Source organism: Xiphophorus hellerii, chromosome 15, assembly GCF_003331165.1.
Source record: "Xiphophorus hellerii strain 12219 chromosome 15, Xiphophorus_hellerii-4.1, whole genome shotgun sequence".
NCBI classification, from domain to species: domain Eukaryota; kingdom Metazoa; phylum Chordata; class Actinopteri; order Cyprinodontiformes; family Poeciliidae; genus Xiphophorus; species Xiphophorus hellerii.
Window position 1 is genome coordinate 1,754,193 of NC_045686.1, and position 24,114 is coordinate 1,778,306.

Below are 24,114 nucleotides of genomic sequence, written 5' to 3' on the forward strand. Positions count from 1 at the left end.
AAATTAAATAATTTGTAATTCTAACACAAAAACTGACAGAGACACCAAAGTTTGAGTTATTGATCATCCTCGGGTGTAGAATAATATCCAATGGTCAAATGATGACATCACGTAGGCCACGCCCTCTGACAACAGGAAGTCTTGTATTTTACTGTGAACGGTCGATAGCTTCTGCACTAAACTTTGCACGAGTGACCCTGGTGGGATCCTTGACGACCCTATGTCATCATATTATGACGTCATCTAAGCCCCGCCCCCTCAGAACAGGAAGTGCCGTTTTTTTACTTGGAAAGCTCCGTTTATGGCTCTCTTGACCTAATCAAGATGATTCGGATGATAAACTCTGTCAATGCTCGCTGCTGGCTGAACCGTGTGGGCGTGGCCAAATGGCGAATATCAGTCCCTCGCCATATGCATACGTTTGGCTCTTATTCAGGCATGGATCATCCGATTGGCGCCAAACTGGATATGTATGACCTTTGTTCACCTCTAAAGAGCCCAACGGGTTTGAAATGTAATTTGGCTCCACTGCGCCCCCTAAGTTAATACATGGGTTGTATCTCCTCGACGCATCGACCGATCTGCGCCAGATTTTTCGACAGTCGTCGGGGAGCGCCGCCGAACGCATTCACGCCTGTCGCCCGGTGGACAGGCGGGGAAAACGCGCGACAGCTTCTGCGGCGGCTAGCGGGCGGCGATGCTGGAAACTGCGGCAGAGCTTCTGCGGTGGGGAGCGGGCTGCGGCTCTGGAAAACGTGCGAGAGCTTCTGCGCTGGCCGGAACCCCCGCGGTGGCCAATAGGCCGGAGCGGCGCTTGCTGCGAGGGCCGCCCGAGGCTGCTTGCAGCTTTAATTATTCTTATTATTCTTCCACCCAAATGAATTGCCTTTTTGGGGGCTTTATCATATTCAAAAACTCACCAAACTTGGCGGTCGCGACTAGAAAAATTCAAAATTTTGAATTTTAAGGTTGTCACAAAAATCGCAAAAAAAATTGCTCAACGGCGGCAACTAGCAATTTTCTGTTGACACAATGGTATGAACGTACTTCATCGTAGAGACATGAAATTTGGTACACTTGTAGAGCTCACCAAAAGACTCAGAACTTACATTTAATGTTATAAGCCAACTATCACAGGAAGTCGGCCATTTTGTATTGAAAGTCCATTTTTTACCTCGATTTTGACGTTTACAGCCTTCGTATTTGATCGAACTCCTCCTAGGGATTTTGATTGATCGGCTTCAAACTCGGTCAGTCTGATCATAAGGCATGTCTGATTTAAAGTTATCAAATTGGTGAGTTTTGGAGCATGTTGAAGGGGGGTTAGCAGGGGTCAAAGTTCACCTACTCGCCATGAAACACGAAACTCTTATATTTCCTATACAAAAACACAGAGAGGGACCAAACTTTCATTGATTGATTGTCATCGGGTGTCCTAAAATACCCTGTGGTGAAATTATTTTTTTAAGTAGGCCACGCCCCCTGAGAACAGGAAGTGTCATGTTTTACTGTGAACGGTCGCTATCTTAGCCCTTTGACCTAATCAACATGAAACTGTGTCCAGAGACAGAAGACATGTTGGTGTGTTGAGTAATCCAACCCCGACCGGCTGCGATGAAGCAGGTGGGCGTGGCGGCGTTGCGAACGCCGTCGAATTTCGTTTGGCTCTGAATTCCACAATTTCGGGCCCAGCTCCTCCTAACTCACTAGGATGGATCCTTATCCACCCACCGACAGGAATTCATAACAAAATTTGGTGGGCGTGGCCTAATTTCTCTATAGCGACCCCTAGAGTATTTTAAATGAACAGCCCCATGCCATGCTTTATCCTAGAATTACGAAACTTGGTACACATGTGTATCTTGTCAGGACGTACAAAAAAGTCTCTTGGAGCCATGCTCTAAACCCAACAGGAAGTCGGCCATTTTGTATTGAAGGTCCATTTTGGACCTCGAGTTTGACGTTTACAGCCTTTGCATTTGATCGAACTCCTCCTAGGGATTTCGATTGATCGGCTTCAAACTTGGTCAGTCTGATCATAAGGCATGTCTGATTTAAAGTTATCAAATTGGTGACTGTATGAGCTTGCTGAAGGGGGGTTACCAGGGGTCAAAGTTCACCTACTCGCCATGAAACACGAAACTCTTATATTTCCTATACAAAAACACATAGAGGGACCAAACTTTCTGGGATTGATCGTCATCGGGTGTCCTAAAATACCCTGTGGTGAAATTATTTTTTTACGTAGGCCACGCCCCCTGAGAACAGGAAGTGTCATGTTTTACTGTGAACGGTCGCTATCTTAGCCCTTTGACCTAATCAACATGAAACTGTGTCCAGAGACAGAAGACATGTTGGTGTGTTGTGGACTCCAACCCCGACCGGCTGCGATGAAGCAGGTGGGCGTGGCGGCGTTGCGAACGCCGTCAAATTTCGTTTGGCTCTGAATTCCACAGTTTCGGGGTGAGCTGCTCCAAACTCACTAGGATGGATCCTTATTGACCCGCCAACAGGAATTCATAACAAAATTTGGAGGGCGTGGCCTAATTTCTCTATATCGCCCCCTAGAATATTTCAAAAACTCAGCCCCAAGCCATGCTTTAGCTTAGAATTACGAAACTTGGTACACATGTGTATCTTGTCAGGACGTACAAAAAAGTCTCTTGGAGCCATGCTCTAAACCCAACAGGAAGTCGGCCATTTTAGATTGAAGTTCATTTGACCTCGATTTTGACGTTTACAGCTTTCGTATTTGATCAAACTCCTCCTAGGGATTTCGATTGATCGACTTCAAACTTGGTCAGTCTGATCATAAGGCATGTCTGATTTAAAGTTATCAAATTGGTGAGTTTTGGAGCATGTTGAAGGGGGGTTAGCAAGGCTCAAAGTTCCCCTGTGATCGACTGTGTAATACAAAGGGCTTTGTCATGTGTAGGGCAATGCTGCCCTCTGGTGTCGAATTACTGAAATAATGAAACTATTTCTGTAATTTCAGTAATTCGACACCAGAGGGCAGCATTGCCCTACGGAATGACAGTTCAATGTTGAATTATAGAGGAAAAAATTAAATAATTTGTAATTCTAACACAAAAACTGACAGAGACACCAAAGTTTGAGTTATTGATCATCCTCGGGTGTAGAATAATATCCAATGGTCAAATGATGACATCACGTAGGCCACGCCCTCTGACAACAGGAAGTCTTGTATTTTACTGTGAACGGTCGATAGCTTCTGCACCAAACTTTGCACGAGTGACCCTGGTGGGATCCTTGACGACCCTATGTCATCATATTATGACGTCATCTAAGCCCCGCCCCCTCAGAACAGGAAGTGCCGTTTTTTTACTTGGAAAGCTCCGTTTATGGCTCTCTTGACCTAATCAAGATGATTCGGATGATAAACTCTGTCAATGCTCGCTGCTGGCTGAACCGTGTGGGCGTGGCCAAATGGCGAATATCAGTCCCTCGCCATATGCATACGTTTGGCTCTTATTCAGGCATGGATCATCCGATTGGCGCCAAACTGGATATGTATGACCTTTGTTCACCTCTAAAGAGCCCAACGGGTTTGAAATGTAATTTGGCTCCACTGCGCCCCCTAAGTTAATACATGGGTTGTATCTCCTCGACGCATCGACCGATCTGCGCCAGATTTTTCGACAGTCGTCGGGGAGCGCCGCCGAACGCATTCACGCCTGTCGCCCGGTGGACAGGCGGGGAAAACGCGCGACAGCTTCTGCGGCGGCTAGCGGGCGGCGATGCTGGAAACTGCGGCAGAGCTTCTGCGGTGGGGAGCGGGCTGCGGCTCTGGAAAACGTGCGAGAGCTTCTGCGCTGGCCGGAACCCCCGCGGTGGCCAATAGGCCGGAGCGGCGCTTGCTGCGAGGGCCGCCCGAGGCTGCTTGCAGCTTTAATTATTCTTATTATTCTTCCACCCAAATGAATTGCCTTTTTGGGGGCTTTATCATATTCAAAAACTCACCAAACTTGGCGGTCGCGACTAGAAAAATTCAAAATTTTGAATTTTAAGGTTGTCACAAAAATCGCAAAAAAAATTGCTCAACGGCAGCAACTAGCAATTTTCTGTTGACACAATGGTATGAACGTACTTCATCGTAGAGACATGAAATTTGGTACACTTGTAGAGCTCACCAAAAGACTCAGAACTTACATTTAATGTTATTAGCCAACTATCACAGGAAGTCAGCCATTTTGTCTTGAACGTCCATTTTTTTCCTCGATTTTGACGTTTACAGCCTTCGTATTTGATCGAACTCCTCCTAGGGATTTCGATTGATCGGCTTCAAACTCGGTCAGTCTGATCATAAGGCATGTTTGATTTAAAGTTATCAAATTGGTGAGTTTTGGAGCATGTTGAAGGGGGGTTAGCAGGGGTCAAAGTTCACCTACTCGCCATGAAACACGAAACTCTTATATTTCCTATATAAAAACACATAGAGGGACCAAACTTTCACTGATTGATCGTCATCGGGTGTCCTAAAATACCCTGTGGTGAAATGATGACATCACTTAGGCCACGCCCCCTGAGAACAGGAAGTGTCATGTTTTACTGTGAACGGTCGCTATCTTAGCCCTTTGACCTAATCAACATGAAACTGTGTCCAGAGACAGAAGACAAGTTGGTGTGTTGTGGATTCCAACCCCGACCGGCTGCGATCAAGCAGGTGGGCGTGGCGGCGTTGCGAACGCCATCGAATTTCGTTTGGCTCTGAATTCCACAGTTTCGGGGTGAGCTGCTCCAAACTCACTAGGATGGATCCTTATCCATCCCCGAACAGGAATCCATAGCGATATTTGGTGGGCGTGGCCTAATTTTTCTATAGCGACCCCTAGAGTATTTTAAATGAACAGCCCCATGCCATGCTTTATCCTAGAATTACGAAACTTGGTACATATGTGTATCTTGTCAGGACGTACAAAAAAGTCTCTTAGAGCCATGGTCGAAACCCAACAGGAAGTCGGCCATTTTGTATTGAAGGTCCATTTTGGACCTCGAGTTTGACGTTTACAGCCTTTGCATTTGATCGAACTCCTCCTAGGGATTTCGATTGATCGGCTTCAAACTCGGTCAGTCTGATCATAAGGCATGTCTGATTTAAAGTTATCAAATTGGTGACTGTATGAGCTTGCTGAAGGGGGGTTACCAGGGGTCAAAGTTCACCTACTCGCCATGAAACACGAAACTCTTATATATCCTGCACAGAAACTCACAGAGATACCAAACTTTAAATTATTGATCATCAATAGGTGTCCAAAAATACCCTGTGGTCAAATGATGACATCACTTAGGCCACGCCCCCTGAGAACAGGAAGTGTCATGTTTTACTGTGAACGGTCGCTATCTTAGCCCTTTGACCTAATCAACATGAAACTGTGTCCAGAGACAGAAGACATGTTGGTGTGTTGTGGATCCAAGCCCTGACCGGCTGCGATGAAGCAGCTGGGTGTGGCGGCGTGGCGAAGTGACCTGTAACGCCGATGCCATACGTTTGCTTCTAGATTCCACATGTTTCGACCGAGCTGCACCAAACTTGGCCTGACTCATCCTGTTGTGATGCCTGACAATGCTATGTCATCATATTATGACGTCATCTAAGCCCCGCCCCCTCAGAATGAATTAGAGAGATCTTCTGTGTAATTACATAATAAACAGTCCATGTTCGTTGTTTGTAGGGCAATGCTGCCCTCTGCTGCCCACTGAAATAGTTTCATTATTTCAGTAATTCGACACCAGAGGGCAGCATTGCCCTACGGAATGACAGTTCAATGTTGAATTAAAGAGGAAAAAATTAAATAATTTGTAATTCTAACACAAAAACTGACAGAGACACCAAACCTTCAGTTATTGATCATTATCTTGTGTCCAATAATATCCAATGGTTAAATGATGACATCACGTAGGCCACGCCCCCTGACAACAGGAAGTCTTGTATTTTACTGTGAACGGTCGATAGCTTCTGCACCAAACTTTGCACGAGTGACCCTGATGGGATACCTGACGACCCTGTGTCATCATATTATGACGTCATCTAAGCCCCGCCCCCTCAGAACAGGAAGTGTCTTTTTTTTCCTTGGAAAGCTCCGTTTATGGCTCTCTTGACCTAATCAAGGTAATTCGGATGATGAGCTCTGTCAATGCTCGCTTCTGGCTGAACCGTGTGGGCGTGGCCAAATGGCGAATATCAGTCCCTCGCCATATTCATACGTTTGGCTCTAATTCACGCATAGATCATCCGATTGGCGCCAAACTGGATATGTATGACCTTTGTTCACCTCTAAAGAGCCCAACGGGTTTGAGATGTAATTTGACTCCACTGCGCCCCCTAAGTTAATACATCGGCCGTGTCTCCTCGACGCATCGACCGATCTGCGCCAGATTTTTTGACAGTCGTCGGGGAGCGCCGCCGAACGCATTCACGCGTGTCGCCCGGTGGACGGGCGGCGAAAATGCGCGACAGCTCCTGCGGCGGCTGGCGGGCGGCGGTGCTGGAAACTGCGGCGGAGCTTCTGCGGTGGCGAGCGGGCTGCGGCTCTGGAAACCGCGCGAGAGCTTCTGCGGTTGCTGGAACCCCCGCGGTGGCCAATAGGCCGGAGCGGCGCTTGCTGCGAGGGCCGCCCGAGGCTGCTTGCAGCTTTAATTCTTTGTTGTTTTGTTTCTCACAGTTCCAGCTGTTTTAAGGTTTTATTGCTCCAACTGTAGATATCAGAACATTTAGGGGATTTTTTCTCTAACCTATAGTAAATCAACAGTTCTATTTTACTTGAATTCAATGCTCTCTTGTTTTTCTCATTTTGAAGAGTGACTAAAAGGACTGTAGCTGCGTTTCCATTGGCCATTTAATTCTGGAAATTGGACCTACAATAAAAGGTGCTTTTATCGAAAGACGGCAATTTTAAAAACAATTGAGGTGGTTGATTTTGTGAAATTGTTGTAATAAAACACTTTTTGCTTAACACGGGTCATGTGATCAACAACCTGATGTTACTACTGGCGAAAACGCCAAAGAAGACGACAGGAAGTGGTAGGAGGATGATATCACAACATGTTTTTTAATGACTTATTGCGTTAAACATATTCACGTGTGACTATAATTGCACTTCGTATTTAATGGAAACACCTCATTTACAAAATTGTGTTTTTTCTTTCGATATTAGCAGAAAATCAACTAAATTTTGCGTACATCTGTAATAGAAACACTGTTTGTGTCGTCTCATATTTATACCTCAAAGATAAAGTAAGGTTACTTTTAAAGAGTTTGGTAATGCAATTAAAGTGATAAAATGTGGCAGAAAAAAATCTTACATTTAGATTTATTTTATAATCTTACAATCATATTTATTTTATAAGAATTGTTAAAGTTGTCTGAAAGTGTTGCACAGCTTATAGACAATTATTTTTAAAACTTTTTTTCTCTATGGAGGAAATACTATAGAGATTTTCCACATTTTAAGTATTTTATCTAAATTCAAAAAGGGATTTTATAAACAGTACACTATTTAGAAAGTGCAGAAATGTATTTATCTTTTAACAGACGGCAATCAGACTGATACATGAAGAGGAAACGGGTCAGTTTGATCATTTAAAAAAACACAAAATGCACATATGGTGTCTAAAAATAGAGTAATTTAGATTTTTTTTTTTTTACACCTTTAACAGGTGTTAAATGATTAATGTAAAAGTCAGATGTTTCCTGTTTTCTTTCTGGTGACTGATTCAGAATATAAAGATCTGCTCGTATCCGGCTGTTGAGCTCATGTAAGAGCTCGTTTCCACTGCTTTTCTCTCCTCTCTCCTTTTGTTCTTGCTGTGAAAACTGTCTGTTTGATGGATTATCTCCATCTCCTTTAGTTCCTCTGTCTTCCCCAGTCTGCATCTTTCTGAATCTAATTGAAAAAGCCCATTTCACCTCATGCACACATGCTGCTTTTCAACTTTCTCCAGGTACTTCCCTCTCTCTCCAAGCCACATCTTCTTATCACGCCGCATGTTTTCAGAAATCAAACTGCACTCCAAGTTCAGCGAGATAAAACATTTCTATAAAAAGTTTTTCACAGAAAGGCAGTGAAGCTTTTCCTTTGTAGGCTTTACCTCGATGTATTTTGATGTTTTTATTTCGTTAAGAGATGAAAACCTTTTGTTTGTGTCAAGCTTAGCCATAAATTGCATATGCTTCGATAGGTGAGGTTAAATTATATAAATTAGGAAACTTCTGAAGGCAGTTGATTTAATCCAATTCTATTATGCAAAAATGTAAAAATGGCGAAGTGTATTTGCAAAACACACCTCCATTATTTTTATTTATTTATTTATTTAAGAAGTAAAAAAAATTATGGCATCTTTTCCATCCTATTTATAATACTCTCACTTTATCCTGATATGTCAAACAAAATCTGTCAAAAACACTGAAGATACGGTGTGGATAGCGGTAGTTTTGTGACTAAATATAAAATGTTCAATCGTTTGATTCTGCTTCTCGATGTAAAACCAGTTCACAGCAAATGTCAACGGAAGGCAGTTGTTACAAAGCAAACGGATGAAATTTACATATATTTATTGATATAACAGGTTCATCATTCCAAATCAGTCATAGTTGTAGTCAGTTTTCATTTCTGAAATTGATTAGTAAAAAGTTTATATAAGAAAACCTGATTCATTGCCATCGAAAGCTTGGAATAATTTTACTTCTTTTGGGCCAGGTTATCATTCACAAATGAAATATTGTAAAAATTATTTCAGAATGAAAAACTAATCAGATAAACTGAATCCCAGGTCAGTGGTTGTAACCTGTCTGGAGTAAAATTAAATAAAATCAATTATTTTACTTTCCTCCTGTTTGTAAGAATGCAGTAAAAGTCAAACAACAGTCACAATAAGCAAGCAAGCAATTAGTTGTATGATGAATTTAAATTTCCAGTTCCTTCCTCTTTCTACCAAAAACTGGATGATAAAAGTCATCAGTTTGGTGCTTTGGTACAAACTGTCTCTTTTATTTGAACGAGAATAAATTTAAATATATTTAAAATGTCTTCCAGTTAATTTGTTAAAATGTTCATTAGAATTTAAAGTTTATTGATCTTTGAGAATCTGTTCTTGTGTTATTATGCCATCATTATATTACTTGAAAATGGTCTCAAAACAACAATATTATCATTAATTGTAATAATTTCTGGAACAATTTATCGTCCAGCAAAATGTATCATAATATGCCTAGCGTTAATGTTACACTGCAAAAACTCAAAAGCTTAAAAAGTATTTTTGGTCTAGTTTCTGGTGCAAATACACTTAAAATAAGACAAAACTAACTCACCAGTAACTCTTGAGCAAGATATAACGGCTTGTTTTAAGTAAGTAATTACTAAATATTGATAAAAACTGACAGATTATTTTTACTTATAACATGGGGAAAATATCTCGATTTAAGTAAAAATAATCTGCTAAAGGAACCAGTACTTTTTCATCAATATTAAGGAATTATTTACTTCAAATATCTTGAGGCTTGTTTGCTAGATATTTGCAACAAGCCTCAAGTATCTTGCTTGAAGCTAGATATTTGCCCTGGAAACTAGGGCAAAAATACTTGGTAAGACTGTGTTTTTGCAGTGTAATAATTGCACTCAAAGTTTCTGTGAATAGCAGAGAGAGACCTCTTCATTAGGAAAGTCTGGTATTGAACTTTAGCATCACAGCCTCAGTCTGTGTGGAATAATACGCTGCAGCAGTGACTCTGGTGGGACGTGGAGTGTCTTTTACAAAGCCTGTTTTGTTTAAAAGGTCTGCACTCATCTCATGCTACATTCTGGGAGGCATAATGACGGCTTTCATGGTGCTAATGCTGCAGCTCACAGGCTGCAGGCGTAATGTTTCCTCTGCTTTCTTTCCTGTATGCAATCCGCTGCACACATCCACACTAATAACTACTTTACAGAAACATTTCAGATTTTAGCTCTTTATGTCTTTCTGCTGTATACTTTACAACTACAAGATGCTGAGATGTTGTTTTGGATCCTAGACCCTCTGGGGTTTCTTCATCTGGTGTTCCACCTGGATCCTTTGAGGCTTTATGTGAATAAATATTGACAACACTGATCCAGTAAGAATAATTTGTTCCCCCATTATTTCAGTACCTTAAATCCAAACTGCTGCATGAAAAAAATATTTTCTGAATAAAACAAACAAATGAAATTACAGTTGTTATGTTCACTGAAAAAACAAAATCTTACCAGTAATTTTGGTCTAGTTTCTTATTGCAAGTGCACCAAGAGATTTGCATTAAGACAAAACTAACTTAAAAGTAACTTTTCAGCAAACTGTGAGTTTGTTTTCTGTAAATAATTTCTTATTATTGATGAAACCGTACTAGTACTGTTATAAGTGGCAGATTATTTCACTTCTAAAAATAAAATTTTCCAATGAAATAATCTGCCAATGGAACTAGAACTCGGTTGCTAGGTGACGGGCTGGGCTTGGCTGGCGTTGCTAGGTAACGGCACTAGTGAAACTAGAACTTTTTCATCAATATTAAGGAATTACTGGCTTAAAACAAGCTTCTATGTCTTGCTGAAAAGTTAGTTTTCTCTCATTTCAGGCGTGCTAAGACACTTGTCCTGGAAACCTGACCAAAAATACTTTGTAAGTTTTAGTTTTTGCAGTGTTTTATTGTATCTTTATTCAAATAATGCGTTTTAACTAGAAATCATTGGCACAAATGACTACTTAGTCATAGTCTCTCTTTTGTTCTTTCTTTCTACCACTTTATTTCAATCTTTTTTTAAATTTTTTTATTTTTGCTCTTTTTCTGGCTTTTTTGTGCTTTCATGCTTTCTATTGATCTTTTATTTCTTTAGCTTTTTCTTTTTGCTCTCTTTCTTTTGCTCTTTTTTGTCCTTTTTTCACTCTTTGCCAAATAATGCTGAAGTCACTTGTGTTTCAGTTGGAGAGAATTATTTTTGGTGTTTACTTTAGAATAGTTTTTGATTCAACAGTTTAAATTTTGAGTGAAAAATACAAACTGTACTTGTATATCTAGATGAAATCTTTGTGTTTAGGTCCAGCAGCCCGGCAGGATGCAGTCGGTCCTCTCAGCTGTGCAGACTTATCAGATCCATGTGCTTTTCAGATAAGCGGTTTGTTCACCCGATCATCCTGTCATTGTCTGTAACCAAAGGTTCTCTTACATGCTCGGGTTACTGTCTGCAGTGTAGAACATGAGGAACGTGAACATGACATTTCCCTCAGGTCCGGCCGTCCTCAGCAGACTCTGTTTCACTCCGATCAGCAGATCAAGACCTGATCACTTTACATAGGGCTGAGCTGTAATCTCTGACTTCACACACGCTCACCTATAGCAGAGCTCAGGTCAAAAGCAGATATGGAGGAGTCTGCTGCCCATCATGGCTGCATTGATTTCCTTTCTCCTACATCAACCCATCTTGTCAACAGACTCCTACAGATGAATTATTCACAGTTCATCTCCACCAGGATCTGTAAATAAATACTTGGGTAGCACCTGCGACCTTCTGTTCAGTTTTCATGCTACAAAAAATTAAGACATCTAAGCACCAAAACTATCCATGTTTGAGAATAATCATTTCAATCTGCTGAAGTGACTCTCATTGCACAAATGTTTCCTACTTCTGATATAGACAAAAAACGACTCATTCTCCCGCGAAAACTTATCAAAAATTGTGTAGCAAAGTCAACTGGATGGTGAACATGCAAATACTATCAAACTGCTTTGATCGCATATTAATGTTTACCTATTTCATCCTGTTAAAAACTATATTTTTTACAACTAACTCATTAATTTTGGACTTTGTGCTCTAAATTGGTAGACAAACTGCATGCACGTTAGCTGCGTTTTATTACAAGCGTGCGCAAAACCTTGACGATATTCCGCTAATGTCAAAAAACAAAATTTCGCAATCCCGGCGTTTTTATTAAATAAGAAACTCAATTAAAATCACACGTGAATAAGTTTGTTCACCCGATGGAAATCATGCAGCAGCATCATCCTCCTACCACTTTGTCCGTTTTTTCTTCGTCGTTTCCGTCAGTAATAATATCCAGTTGTTGATCATGTGACTCGTGATGCGAAAAAATTTTCCACTGTAGTTTTATGAAATATACTAACTTTGATACAGCCGAAAAACCATCTGATGCTTCTCAACCGGATGATGAACGTACATCCCGTTTAAAACCAATATAATCCAAAATAGGCGACTTTGTATTTTTTCTTGGCAACTAATTGATCAATATTTGGACTTTTGTGTTCTAAATTGGCAGGTCAACCATGCATGTCCGTTAGCTGTGTTTTATTACAAATCTGTGCAAATTTTATCAATATTCCGTTAATGCAGAAAAACACAATTTTGCATTAAATAAACAATTAAATTACATGTATAAGTTTGATCATACAATAAAATCATGCAGCACTACCTTCCTCCTACCACTTCCTGTCGTTTTCTTCTTTGTCGTTTCCACCAGCAGTAACATCCGGTTGTCAGTCATGTTTCATTTGAAGCGAAAAAAGTGTTTCTATTGCAAATTAGCAAAATATACTAATTTCCATACAGACAAAACAACCATCTCATCCCACCACAAAAACCTTTTTTTGAAAAACATGACATTTTTTAAAGCTTATTTATTTTTATAATTATTCAGTCAGTGGAAACACAGCTACTGTGCGTACATTTGTTCATCTGAAGCAATGTGAAGTTTGGCTTCCCAGCAAAAAATGACTGAGAATTTTGTAGAACATGATTAATCAACAAAAGAAAAGGTAATTTAGTTGTTTGTTTTTAAATAAATAGACAAACTTTTGTTTCCAATGGGATCACGTTCTGATTGACGAAATAAAGAAATAGGACATATAGAAACAGGAAAATGAAAATGTACATATTCACAGGAAGATTGCTGAAAGTGTTTTCTGGTGAATGAGTTGGGGAAATGAAAAACACATCATGGGGCGTTGACATCTCAGGTGGCCTTTTCAAAAGCTGCCTGTAAAGGCGGCTGCTCTGTGAACTGGTAACGCAGCAACTGGTGGGAACGACAGCCCGGCTTCCTCCGGCGCCACGCTTCATTAAGACACAGCGCTGTGCGTGAAGGACAACCTTCTCTTTACAAGCAGAGGTCAGCTGCTATCTTAAAATTAGCATGCCATTTGGGTATCTCAGTAAATCTTATTTTAGACTGGATCTAGAGGCTTTAACTACGGCGCAACAGTGAAGCTCCAGTGAGTTTTTTCTGCTTTGAGTCCCTCAGAGGGTTTTATTGTCCATTTGCCTAAAAATAGGGGAATATACATTTCAGTCTTTCCATTAGTGTAATTAGAGCTACTCCCCGACCAAACAAATTACATTTTCTTGCTTTATGTTTTTCTTCCCTGATTTAGCAGTAAAAATGCCTCTAGCTGTGTTTTGATAAGCTATTGTTCACTGAAGAAGAGGTAATGAACCGTTAGCCTTTCACCAGCAGTAACTCCATCTGTGATTCTTCTTTTGGTTTATTTTTATACCTTATCTCTGTTGAAGCTGCAGTGTGTAACATTGATTTTTTTTAAAATATACTTTTTTACATATTTGTTGAAACTGTCACTAAAAGCAAAATCAAGCTCTGCCTTCTTCCAGTTCTCAGTGCCAATCAGAGCCAGGAAGGCGGGTCTTATTGCTGTCAATCATGCCAGTGTGCACGCCACTCATCCCTCTGCCCCTTATTCTCTGCTGTGCTACAGCTTGTCTGCGTCAGCAGCGCCTATCATTAATGCTAAAGCTAGTTAGCATAACCACCAGGAGGCTCAAAGAATCTGGCAGACGCTGTTAAAACCTTGAGTTATTCAACTTTTGTTTGAGAATGATCCAGCTCTGAGATTCATATACAGAGAATTTCTCTGTGATGTCATTTTATAAGTTGGTGTCTCAGTGGTGCATATTGTTGGTTAGTTAAACCAGCCCTTTAACCAACCAACAACCAACCAAATATCCAAAACCTTAACCAACCAACCAACGGAGCTGCTGCCTGGCGGCGGTTCAGAGCAAACGGCGGGGAAGAGCGTTGAAGGTGTATCTATACAGGTGAGCTGATAAACTGAACACTGCAGGCGGCTGCGCATTAGATGATTAACGTAAGTGTAGCTTTATGGACAAACCGAAAAATACATTTCATACCATCCCGGTCGCCATTATTGGGTGGCGGAGCTCATCGTGGCGGCACGTAGCTGGTAGATGTGTTTCTGTGACAAGGTGTCAAATCCCGTTGCTAACATGATCACAAAAGCTATAAATGACAGGGCAAGGTGAGAGTTCATCTGTTAAACTGGAGTATAGCTGGAATATTGACAGTTTTTATAAGGGTATTTGTGAGCCTGCCTTTTTATTAAATTGAATATAACTTCAGATTCTTGTATAATTTCAGGTTAACTTAGAAAGTGAGCTATTATTGTTACAAGTTAATTTTCTAAACTACAAAAAAGTTATTGTTAGGGAAGCTCAAATGTGGAAAAATTGGACTGATGTTGATATGCAATAGTAATACTGCTGATTTACCAATGTTTTATTTTATCCGATTCCTCGATTAATCGTAAGAATAATCGATAGATTACTCGATTACTAAAATATTTGTTTACAACAGCCCTACATCAAAGCATATTTTATTTTATTTTTTTTAAAAAGCACTCCAAATGTAACTGGTGACTTTCTTTAAACACTAAACAGCAGCTGAAGACAAGCAGGGAAAACCTTTTGTTAGACTTGTAGTGCTGGTTCTCCCCTCCTTTTATCTTCTGTTTGCCTTTGTGTTTAAATGCTTCAGACTTTGTATCTTTGTCAGCTGTCTTCCCGTCAAATATTTTCTCTGTTCGGTGTTGGGGGAATCACAATGAGATGAAAAATAGTAGCATGTAAACAGACAGAAGAACAAAAGCTGAAGGAGACACAGAGAAACAGAAGAACAGAAAATGATTGCTCTGGGGGCTTGTATCCACATCCAACCACTGCTGGGGATATTGGTGACATCCACCTTATTGATCTATGCATTTAACACCTCCACACAGCCCTGCACACAAACACGTCCATGTTGGGATATACAATTTGATCCCTCACCCACACACCCTACTCAAACACTTCTTTGCACACCTTTTTTTCTGCTTTTATAACCTGGCAGACACATTTGATGTTGTTTCTCTTAACAATTCCTACATGAATTGTGAAAATAATCTATTTTTTTAGCCACCATAAACCAGCATAAAGTGAGCTGTTTCCATCTTCAGTGGTTCTAAAGCTCAGCCTCTTCCTTATCTGAAGAATCGTTGCTAACAATCAAAACATTGAGCGCGTGCTTGAATTTTAAAAGTCTCACAACATGGCAGGTCCTTCAGAAGAAGTGGGATTGTTCACCCCTGCTTAAGTTGAAAGGGCAAAAATGTTGTTTGTACCTTTAATGCAAGTTGTGCTACGATGGACAGCAGAGAAGCACTACAAACTCTTCAAAGCTTCTGATATAAGTAAATGATAAGTAAAGCTCCTGCATCAACTAATGCAAAGTATTAATGCCACATTATAAATAAACTGTTTAAATATTAACAACTTGCTTAAAGCCCCAAAATATCTCTATCCCTGATGGCTGCATGTTGCTGTCTGGTCAGTGTGAAACATCCAGCGGCAGAAGAGTTATTTTGTTTTTCTCTAATAAACTAGAAATTAGCCAGTTAATCATAGCCAGTCATTTATGATTTACATGTAGTGCAGCAGATTCATGTGAATAAGCCAGAACTTACTCACATAAACAGAGTCAGAATTAATTTACAGCCGACCAAATAGTTTAGGATCAGGTGTAATAATTATATTCTGACTCTACTCCCCTGACAGGTGGAAATAAATGTTGATGCTTCACAATCTAATTCTTTAACTGTTCATTTTTGCCTTAAATGGTATATTTTATATATAAGCAAATCTTATTTATAAACACTGTTCCACAAATGATTAGCTAGCTAGCTAGCTAGAGAGTTAGCCAGATGGATATCATTTTTAGCTAGCATATCATTTTTAGCAAATGTTAAAAATGATATTTTTAACATATGATAAACTAGCTAGCTAGCATATCACTTTAGTTTGGAAATTTTACTAACTAGCTAAAGCTGCAGTTATACAGCAAGCTAACTAGATGGTATGTAATTTTCGGTTGGCAAATTTGATTTAAAACCTTTTTCACATGATAAGCTAGCTAGCTAGATCTACGGTTAGATAGCTAGCTAATTAGATTTAAAGCATATAATTTGTAGTTGTTAAATTTTTTTTTTATAAAACTTTATTCACAGATAAGCTAGCTAGATCTATGGTTAGATAGCTAATCATCTGTAAATAAAATTTAACTAAAAATGATGTATTAGCAATGCAGGCGTAGATCTATCTCGCTAGCTTATCTGTGAAAAACGTTTTATAGATAAAATTTGCTACTATAAATGATGTTCCTTTTAAAGCCAGAAGTTTTGTATTTCTCTTTTTGAAGAGCTAAATAAAATGGATTGTGAAGCATCAACATTTATTTGCGCCTCAGTCTGTGGAGTGGAGTGTGAATATAATTATTACACCTGATCCTAAAGCATTTGGTCAGCTGTAAATTAATGGTGTGACTCTGTAATGTGAGTAAGTTCTGGCTTATTCACATGACTCTGCTGCAGCTAAATCCATATTGATCAATCTGTCACTGAGACGTAGAGACCTCTCATGCATTAGACATGCAGATGTCAGGATCCACAGCGACTGCCTCCCTGCTTCGGTGAACCCTCCTCGTGTATTAATGACACGTTGATAGAGCGCTCTCCTATTACACCCACACCCATCTTTAACCTTGATGCTGAGCGGTGTTTGTGTGTCTGCCCTCAGTCATAGCTCTTCTATTATTTACCACTCGTCTCTGTCTGGGAAAGGCCTGTGTGAGGCCACCAATCGCCTCTAGGTAAACAACCACTGCCATTGACACGGCTGACCCTCATCCCTCCTTTGACCACATCTCATTTCCGATCGATATGTTTTAAGCGAAGCCGCATCCGCCCAAAACAAACTTTGCTTGCTCGGCTGGTGAGTGTTTGTTTAATTTTATGTGGAGGTTGCAGGTGTCATTTTCAGGGTTAGCCTTCGTGCCCTAAAGCTCGTCTGAAAGTGAAATAGACAGAGCTTTATGAACCCGTCCCTACCAACTTAGCCTCCCTGGAGACCAAGGTGGCACCTGCTATATGAAGAAATAATTTCAGCTTATGAAAACATCAATGTTTTGCAAACCAATTTTGTTTTGCTGCAGTTTCCTCTGACTTGAAAGAAAACTATATAATAAGTTATAACTAAAAGTAAATGAGCTTGATGTTCAGGCTTTAGTAATTTATTTTGAAGTACCTGTTTGATTTTGTTTTTGGTGTAAATTTGTCACAACTTTAGTTTTTCACTATATAAAAAGAATTTAAAAGTATATGATCTAATTTTACTTAAAACCACAACTACAAACAATTCTAGCTAGAAATGTTTAAACAAAAAATATGTAAGTTTGGAGAGAACTCTGGACTTCCAAATCTTTACATTTAAGCTTAAATAAAATACAGTTAGGAACTTTATAATTCTGGCAAATATTATCAGTGGTGACCAGATTAGAAATGTCATTTCCAGAACTACTGAAAGTAGTTCTAGAGCTAAAAAATGCTTTTATTTTATTTATTTTTTTATTAGCCAAAAACTAAAACTGTCACTGGTAGCCAGACCATCACAGAGCTGGTCTGCGTGAAATTTCTTGGGATATTTTTTTTAACCGATTCAATATTTAAAGCTGATGTTACACTTTTATTTTTTTATTTTTTTATCACAAAACAGATGAAAATAAACAAAAACATTAAAATAATCAGTTCAGGGAGAATGTAGCAACTAGGGCGTCATGTTTAGATTAAGAATTCAATTTCAGGTGTGCAAATTTGACCTTTTTAAGATGAACCGTCATTGTTAAAGTTGACAGATTCTGCTGCCATTTTTTGGGGAGTCCCTCAAGGTTGTGTTTTAGGACCAGTGACTTTTCAGCTGTGCATTCTGCCTTTTATTTCAAACAAATTTCCAGTGTGTTATAGTTTTTCTGTGGATGTCATTAAACTGAACAGTTGTTTTGAGGACATCAAATTACATAAATCATAAAATCTACTGGATTTTTTATAAAATATAATTAAATTAAAAGATAATTGCCTTCATTTAAACTCTGGATGTCGGATCAATGAAAAACAGATTGGTAAGTTAGTTTAATCTGTCCAGTCTAATGTGAGGAACTTAGTTGATATGTGATCAGTTCCTGTCTCCAATCGATAACTTAAATAAATAAAATGAATTGGGAGTAGGAATAAAAACTACAGATGATTATTCATGTCTATGCAGCGAGACTCCTGACAGGAACAGATTAGACATGAATGACTCCCTCAGTAGTTTTTCTACAATAAAATTTATTTTCGGAGTTGACTTGAACGTCTTGGTGTTTTCCTTCAGGGTTTTACATGTTTTAACACTTTGCAACATCTGAGAAGCGTTAAAGCGGAAGGCAGAGATCCAGGCTTCAGGGCTTCAGAGATGTTGGGTCTGTTTTAAAACCCATGCAGTGCCTTTCAGTTGCTCCTTATTTTCATGTTGTCAACGTTAATTCCTTTAAAAATAACCGCTTTGTTAATTTTCCAAAAATGCAGTTCTGTGTCGTTTATAATTTGTTAATTTTGTTTTCATTTTTGTTTTTCCTGTTCATTTTTCAAAGGCAGCTTTGCTTTATATGTAGGATGTTTTATAAATAAACTTCAGGTCACTGAAAAGGAAAAAGAAACTTAAATCTCAGAAATTTGACATTTTTTCTTAGAATTCGGATTTTAATCTTTTGAGACCAGAATTATGAAAAAAATCATAATTCTGAAAAGTGAGAATTTTGAGATTAAATTCAGAATTTATATTAAATTCACTTAATTTTGAACTCCGAACTGGAAAAAACCATTAAAAATATTCCAGTTTAATCTAAAAAGCAACTTTTTCTTGGTTTTTATTATATTGAAATATACATAAAATTGCATTTCTGCCATATTTATCTGCAAAAGGTTTACAAATGAGGAGCAAAAAGGTTTTTTTTCTTGTTATTGTATGTAAATTAAAATTTCATGCCGAGAAGAAATGAACAAGCAGTTCAGCTTGTTGGAGTTAAATGTGTCTGTTTTTGTTCTGTGGCTGGAAAACTGCATGTTTTAATACTTTCAACCACATTTCTGTTCAAAATCCTCTTCAGTGAGTTTTAATTTAGCTTTTTGTTGCGTCACTTTATTGCTTTATTACTGTAATTGTTCTCATTATGGTCTGTCTCTCCAAATGTTTTCATTTTGCTTATTTAATTTCTGCTTTAATTTGCTGTAGTTAATTATACTTTCATTGTTCAGTCAACCTCTGCTGCTTGTCAATGTTCTGTGGAAACAAAGGTGACTTTAATGCCGGAGGGGAAATCTGCTGCAGACTGAATTAGAAACTAATCAAAAGCGTCATCTGTCTGCAGAGAACTGCCGCCGTTTATTATTATAAATGCATGAAAGTTTTTTCCTTTTGGGAGGAAATAAACAAGTTTGCAGAGTTACTATGGTTCAGAATAAGCGTTCAGAATAATAAGACTACCAGCTTAAAGAGTAGCTGTCCCGTCTTATTTATTTGCTTTTTGCCTGAATTTAAGGGAAATATTTTATGAGAATACAGAAGAGAACTAGGGCCACTGAAAAACTTTTTAAAAATTGACTTTTTTAATCTTAAAATTCTACGTTTGTTTCTAAAAATTCAGACTTTTTTTAAAATCAGAATTGTGACTTTAATCTTGAAATTCTGACATTTCTGAGAAACTTAACATTAATCTCAGAATCCAGACTTTTTGTTTCCCAGAATTTAGTTTTTTCTCAGAATTTTGACTTTAATCTGAAATTTCTGACTTTTGATCTAGTAAAGATAAAATTCTGTGAAAAACAATTCAGGGCCTCTAATCCTCTTGAGAGTTTTTTCAGTTGAAAGAAATATTTTTTTTGTTAACGTATCAGTGTAACATTAGTATAACAGATTTTTTTATTTAGCTTGCTCTGTTTGTTTTCATATAGAAAAATGCATTTCTTCTTTGAGCTTTAATGTGCAGAAATTTATGATCGAGCAAATATCTGTTTTCACTGAAATACATTTTAAAACCTGTTTCCACTAAGATTTTACCGTCACACATAGATGTTTTATACGTGACTAAGCACAGCCAACCACAAGCATAAATTATTTAAACTGTTGCTCAGTGTGACAGTAAAGTTATGCAACATCTAGATGTATTATCTAGAAACTCATAAATTATCTAATAAAAAGGACATGGCAGCTGGCGCTTGTAATGTTCTCAAATCAAATTCTGCTTCAGGCCGTTTAAAATCTTCATCCGGTAGATCTACGCTCAATTGTAGGCAGACTAATCAAAACTGTAATTTTGCAACACTTTTCACACTTTATGATCATTTTTAAAAGTTTAAAAAATGACATGTGGAAACAGATTTACTGCGTCGTTTCTCTTTATTGGAGAAACGAATTTGCACTTTTTTGAAAAGTGCAAATTTTTCAGAATAATTATGCACATTTTTTGTTCAGTGATTTTCTTTTTTGTGCAGCTTCAGGCTGAATTTCAAAACTCTTTATCATCTATAAATTATTCCACTTCACCAGTAGATGGCCCTCTACCAGATTGTTCATTTTGTAGCTTAATGTTTTTTTATGGGTATTTTTCTAAATGTTTCCAAAATAAAGTTAAAAAACATTCAGAATAGTGTTAAAAACAATTCTATTAACATCTCTACCAATTATCAAAGTTTGTATCTTTTATAACAGTTACTTACATTTATTTTATCAGTTTTCTCATCCTTAGTCTTTATCTGTGAATTTTGAGTTTTTAAGGACAGGACACAGAAAACGGATTTCTTTCTCTTGTTATAAAAACAACCAGTTTAGTTTTACTTAGTGAAATAAAACCACCAAGCAGACATTTATTGTTTTGCAAGTTTATTCATGAATGTTTGCATAGTAGGCACATTTAGCTTTATTTGAAAATAACTTGAATTGTGCAGAAAATCATTGCTGCATGCCATGCTTCAAGCTAATCGATTAATCTTGCTATTGGTTGATATATTGACGAGTTTTTATCTCCGTCTTCACCAAGCGAGCAGAAAGCTACAGCCGGAGTTTTTCATTTCAGCAGCAGAAGAGATTCAGAGTTTCTCCTGTCGTTGAGGCTTCTCTGGCTTGTTGCTGAAGGAGGAAATAAAACTTTAGATGAGACGCAGATTCTCACTTTTAAATTTATTTTACATTTGATTTATGAATTTAACCCTAAATATGTAATTTTACTCTGTATTTAATGATGTGAAGAACTTACGTTGTCATTTTCTCCTGCCTGCGTTGCTCTCTGTTTGCTGAGTAGAAAAACAGGATCTGTTATTAAATACTTATTTAAGATTTAAATTTATTTAAAGGTTGTGCATGAGGAGAAAATAGACGAGCAATAAAAATATTGAGAAAACTTCTGCGTAGTCTCAAATTTTCAGCAGTGGAAAGAGTTTAAATACTAAGCATTACAAAATTCATAAAGCGTTTTACCTTGATATCCGTGCCGAACGCCGTGAAATATGACCTTGGCTCCTTTCCATAAAGACTTCCAGAAACAATCTCCAGGTTCGGCCATGAGGACGACCAGAGAGAGGATGAGGAAGATCGTAACGCACCTCATCCTGCAAAAAAATATTAAACATGTCAAACATGTAGTGTACAGAAATAAAGACAAAATATATCAATATTTACCTGCTGAATGATTCAGTGAAAGCTGAATGACTTTGCAGAGACGTGTCGTTTTATAGATGCGTGTTTTAGTGGGATGGGCTGAATTGGCTCTGAATTCATGTTTTATGCGCTACATGCTTTCCTACTCGGCGTGTAAAGTTGCTTCGGTTGCTTTTGAGATGGTGTTAAATTAAAGCTTTCACTTTTGAGAGGAACATGTTGTAACTTCTGGCCTGAAAACGTGAAAGAGAAACGCTTCATGTGGGTCCAAAGCAGAGCTGCAATGTAGAGTCTTAACTTTTTAAACACATTTCACGTCATTTCATGCGTCTGCATGAGTTGAAAAACATGTTATTTTGTAAATTTTCAAAGCTATTAAATGGATAATTATCCATTTCTAAAAAAAACTTTTTGAAAAGCTGATTTGATCAAAACAATCTGACAGAAAAAAAGATAAATGATGATTTTATATCTGGCAAAATATCAAAACATTTGAGCTTTTTTGTTAAACTCTCCAATGGAGTACAATTAAAGAAAAAATCTGCTTAGCAACGGATTATACTGCTTAAACACATATTTAAACAAAGGGATGCAATTATTTCTATTGCTGCTTAAATTAAGATTTAGCATCATATTAATCCATTTGTAGCTTGTAGCGTTTATTTAGAGAAGTTAACTGGAGCAAATTTGGGTAACAAAGTTATTTCTGAATCACATTTCAGCAACAAGGCAGTTCAATATGCTTTACATCATAAAAACACAAAAATAAAAAGTTATTAAACAGTCACCAATTGTGAAAGCAATAACATTTTGTCGAGTAAAATCATTGAAATCCTCAATAGAAAACCAATAAGTTGGTCCATGTTTCATTTGTTATGGTTCAAAATCATCTGTTTGGTTTTTAGTCCAGATTAAAGGAACTTGGTGTTAAGAAGTTGCATCAGATTCTCTGTTGTATTTGTCACTTTCTGAATAATCACAAAGTAAGACAACAGTAGGAGAGGAAAAGTCATCTACAGCAGATCTGTCGTTTCACAGTTCGGTGGATTTATCTGTGGAGTGTAACTGAAAACATTCAGAAAAAATTCACCTATTCCCAGTTTTTGTTTTTGTGTTTTTTGAAAAATATCTCTTGAGAAGCTGAAATACCAAAGCGCAGAGCTACTTGGTGCGCTTTCCAAAACCTGGTTGTGCTGGAACCTGAGACAGGAAGGGCAAATCATTCAACTTTAGCTCCAGCACAGTGATGGCAGCACAACTGGACAGTTACTCCAAGCTTTATAAGTAATCCATCAGTTTTATTCAGAGAAAGACACCAGCTAATTCTGCCCAACATCTACACTAAAAATCCATCCAGCCATCCATCCATCTTCCGCTTATCCGGGGTCGGGTTGCGGGGGTAGCAGCTTCAGAAGGGAGGCCCAGACTTCCCTCTCCCCAGCCACTTTTTCCAGCTCTTCCGGGGGAATCCCGAGGCGTTCCCAGGCCAGCCGAGAGACATAGTCCCTCCAGCGTGTCCTGGGTCTTCCCCGGGGCCTCCTCCCGGTGGGACGTGCCCGGAACACCTCACCAGGGAGGCGTCTAGGAGGCATCCTGACCAGATGCCCGAGCCTCAACTGGCTCCTCTCGATGTGAAGGAGCAGCGGCTCTACTCTGAGTCCCTCCCGGATGACTGAGCTTCTCACCCTATCTCTAAGGGAGAGCCCAGCCACCCTACGGAGAAAACCCATTTCGGCCGCTTGTATCCGCGATCTCGTTCTTTCGGTCATGACCCAAAGCTCATGACCATAGATGAGGGTGGGAACGTAGATCGACCGGTAAATCGAGAGCTTCGCTTTTTGGCTCAGCTCTCTCTTCACCACGACGGACCGGTACAGCACCCGCTTGACGGCAGACGCTGCGCCAATTCGCCTGTCGATCTCCCGCTCCCTTCTTCCCCCATTCGTGAACAAGATCCCGAGATACTTGAACTCCTCCACCTGGGGCAGTACACCCCCCTGACCCGGAGAAGGCACTCTACCCTTTTCTGGCTGAAGACCATGATGGCCTCGGATTTGGAGGCACTGATCCTCATCCCGGCCGCTTCACATTTGGCTGCGAACCGCTCCAGCGAGAGCTGCAGATCACGATCTGATGAAGCCAAAAGGACCACATCGTCTGCAAAAAGCAGAGATGAGATCCTAAGGCCACCAAATCGGATCCCCTCAACACCTTGGCTGTGCCTAGAAATTCTGTCCATGAAAGTGATGAACAGAATCGGTGA

General features: G+C 38.9%; 1 protein-coding gene across 2 annotated transcripts in view; it reads left to right on the forward strand.

Moving 5' to 3' along the window:
* Positions 1-24,114, forward strand: part of LOC116734657 (exostosin-1) — a 250,148-nt gene that overhangs the window by 93,783 nt on the left and 132,251 nt on the right. The gene's annotated exons all lie outside the window — the stretch shown is intronic.